The sequence below is a fragment of the Papaver somniferum genome, chromosome 2 (genome assembly GCF_003573695.1).
Source record: "Papaver somniferum cultivar HN1 chromosome 2, ASM357369v1, whole genome shotgun sequence".
Classification (NCBI taxonomy): Eukaryota; Viridiplantae; Streptophyta; class Magnoliopsida; order Ranunculales; family Papaveraceae; genus Papaver; species Papaver somniferum.
In genome coordinates, this window is record NC_039359.1 from 105,632,400 (window position 1) to 105,636,338 (window position 3,939).

At 33.8% G+C, this 3,939-nt stretch overlaps 1 long non-coding RNA gene across 1 annotated transcript; it reads left to right on the forward strand.

Annotated features, from left to right (window-relative positions):
- Positions 1-267: 267 nt before the first annotated feature.
- Positions 268-2,909, forward strand: LOC113348676. The gene is made up of 3 exons (XR_003359758.1): positions 268-1,357; positions 2,087-2,140; positions 2,665-2,909. It is a non-coding gene; the product is annotated as an uncharacterized LOC113348676 (long non-coding RNA).
- Positions 2,910-3,939: the final 1,030 nt, after the last annotated feature.

The window sequence follows — 3,939 nt, forward strand, 5'->3', positions numbered from 1 at the left end:
ATCTAACAGTGATCTAGATGCGAAACTAGTACCATCTATTAGATATGGAAAAGTTATAAGATATAAAATATTCAGACGTGTCATTCGGATACCGGACGAATAAAATATCATCAAATTAATATGAAGGGAAAAATAGTCTGTTTAGGACAAACCGTTTTGGCTCCCCTTATCAAATCTCGTGCGTTACTTAGTAATTTTTCTTGGTCTTATCTCCAGAAACCGACCGGGAGAAGATTCATTTATCTTCTTTTCTTTTCTTTCTTTTCTTTCTATTTTCTTCTCTGTTTTTTCCTCTCCTTCCCTTTGTCGTTTTCATTTTTTTCTCTGGATTGAGCTTGAATCTCTCGAGAAGATTTCATATAAATCTTGCAGTCGCTGAATATAAGAAGTAGGTGTTGATGCTATGGTTATTTGAGCTCCGAAAGAAGAAGATAACACTGTTGCTGTAAATCGAGGTTATGGTTTTTGTTTCTGAGATGAAGAAATTAAGATCAGTTGATGGTTCAGATGAGAACTTGTTGATCTATGATGGTGGTGTTTAGTCTAGTATGGTTTCAATTCAGAAAGTTGAGGAAAAGGGTAAACTAGGGTTTCATAATTGAATCATTATTTGGTATGGAATTAATCTATTTTGATCGATTAGTGTTGGGTTTAATTCTAATTTGGTTGAAATGGTTATATGAAGTTCAATTTAGATTTCAGTGGAAATTAGGGCTTTGTTGTTTTTCCCCAAATTAAGAACTAAGATTCTTCTTTTGAGGTATTTGAATAAGAGGAAAATTAAAGGATGGGTTTGATATATTTGATGGTTTGATTGATGTTTGAGTTTGAATTAGAGAAGAGAATAGTTGGGATAATTGAACTAAGGCCTGGGTTGGTTATAGAATGAAGTTTGGCTGTTTTTTTTAATTTACAGAGAATTGTCTTATGTTGTGTTAGTAGTTGATTGTTGAGGTCTTGATTAAGTGGAAAGACCAGTTAGAGTTGTAAGATTAATTGAAGTGTTATTGGTTGATTCAAGTTGTTGCTGAGATGAGTTGATTGAGCTTATTTGAATTGGCATCTTGAAATTTTAGAGTTGAAGTAATGAATGACTGTGGCTTGAGTCGAGTTGTTTGCGATTCTGCCTAACTGATTGTATTGAGTTGTGGGTGTATACCAGATATGAGTCTCTTGTTACTGTGGCAGTGTAAATGGTGGCGACTGGAACATTGAATGCAAAGATTGTTCTGGATTTGCAGTTGTAGATGATTGTACTGAATTACAAGTAGTGATGGTATTATATTGAAGTTGTAGTTAACCTGAATCTGGTGGTGATTCAGTTTAGTGGATGTGTTGCTAAAAGCTGCAACTGCAGGTAATTGAGCTGTAATTGTGTTTGTAATTTAATTCTGAAGTTTGTTTAAGATAAATTTATTGATATTGAATTGTTAAAATGAAAGATGATGGGGAACTAAGCTTAGTTAGTGTAAGGTGTTGGTGATACACCATTATGGTGCGTCTCAATTTTTGGCCTGTGCAATGGCCTTGGCCAGATTGCATTCAGTTTAGCTAAGTGATTATGTTTTAGCTAAGATGTAACCATTCAGTTTGTCTGACTGAGTCGACTCTTCTGAATCAGTCTAGTTGACTGAGTTGACTCAGTTGACCGATTTAGACTTTGGCTATTTGACCCGACATTAGACGTTGACTGTTAGTTGACCTCTCTGACCCTACGTTGACCATTAGTGACCGTTAATTGACCCTGTTGTGCCAGGCCTTGTGTAATGGGCTTGTTAGTGGATTTGGACTTAGGGCTAGTTACCCGAGATTGATGTTTGGACCCCTTAAGGTCCGTTTTAGCTTTTGATTTCTTCTACAAAGTTGTAGATGTTCATAAGACTTAACTAAGGGACTATAGAACCAACCTAATTGATTTAGTAACTCTTAGATATGCTAAATAGAGATAATAAAAGATATAGAATTATAAATGGTCCTAGAACCATTAGATAGAACTATATGATTCTTGTGTGAGCCATGATGGCTAGATTCTTAGACTTCTTGTGTGATTAACAATTAGTCTATATTAACAACGATCGATTCAAAGGATGAACCAGTGGATCGTGGATCTCGAGGTAGGCGTGGCTTGTCATCAAAAGAGGTGGGAATACTTTTAACTCTTTTGTGATTATTGTTGTTTTCTTTTACCAAAGTTTATGTTTAACAAATTCATGCATTGTCTGGTTATGCTTTCCATGCATTGTTTAACTTTGATTTACGAAAGTTCTGCTATTTCTTTTAATCTTTCCATTGCTTGAAAAGGAATTGTAATGCTTTGTTTGTCTTTATGAATTGTTTGGGAAATGAGAATTTCCATCTGTGATATATAGGATACTGCTCCTTCATTTATATCTACATGAATTCGAGCTTTTATGCAATCACTAGGTGCGGGACGAGTCACCATATAGCTATCTAGGTGTGGGACGAGTCACCATATTATATATTGTTTGGAAGGAGTTAGTTCCATATAGATGATTGTTTACTTATGTGAAATTAGTTGTGTTTAGTGTTTAGGGAAAACAAGAATTATTTGCAAATCATTTCCAATGATTGCATGAAAGTTAAATGTTATTCCTACGGGGCACCTCTTTTAAGGATGATGTGCTCACCCATTCCCACTTTCAGTTTCAGAGACAGATCAGAGTTGCGCAGCGAAAGCTTTGAGGAATTGAGTCCGTTAGTTGGTTGACTTTTACTATATTTATTATATTACATGTTGTATTTGTAAACCAAATGACCATTGTATATGTATCATTTGAGAGGAGTTTTTGTATATATATATTTCTGAGCGGGCAAGTTTTAGGTTAAGTTTTGTAGCAGATTTCTTAATTGAATGTTTAAGTAATTGATTTAGATTTTAATGTCTTTTATTTAGCTAATTACTTGGATTAGTCAGCTGCTGGCTTTGGGAACGCTACATTAATATCCTCAAATAACAAACTAAGACCAATCGTAATTAACTAAATCACCTTCGGACATACAAAGAATCAACTCACCACTTAATAGACATAATCAACTTGACGAAGGAAAAAATATTCAGGGGTTCCAATGTATCTACTTGATTCCCATAAGTAGCACGTCGCATGCATAAACACAAAAAAAATATTGAAAGAGAAAAACTGAAAGCATGAACATGCATAAACAGAAAAAAAAAAAATGAAAGAGAAAAACTGAAAGCATGAACATGATTAGATGTGATTAAAAATTGAAGCAAGGAACATATTTGGAAAAAAAAAAGATCATAAATATTATAACCAAACTATACTTTTCAAAAACAACATTAAATCATACAGCTCATGTAATCAGTGATTCGACTTTGATGTATCAATAAAAGTTCTTAATTAACACAAACTATTACCCAATTTCAAACATAAGCACTTGTTATACTTTAATAGTATAAAATCAGTATCACTATATTGAATAACAAAAAAAAAAAAGAATAACGAAACCCTGAAATTGGAATGTGAAAAGCCCATTGGAAACGATAAAAGAACAATCGAATACCTAGAGGTACAACATCAGTTTCTCAAAAAAGTTGATTACCCTTCTCCAATACAACGACCTAAAGATGGAAGGAAGCGACATATTAATATTTCTTAGGTTTTGGTTTTCGTAAAAAATAATTAAAAAATAATAATTTTGACGAGATTAGACTAGAGGTCCAAAGTTCAAAACTTAATTAGTAGATGTAAAGAGAGTGTAAAAATTGTGAAACTCAACATCCAGGGTGGGTATTCGTCACTGTTTAACATAGTTGCATAGTTTGGTCACCGTTCAACGTGGGGGCTTGTATGATTTTGTGTTTTAAATGAGAGGATGTGCTATCTAAATCCCCAAATTAGCAAAGTTACTAAGAGAAAGGACAGCGGGGTGGGAAAAGAGAATAGAAAAATGGGAAAA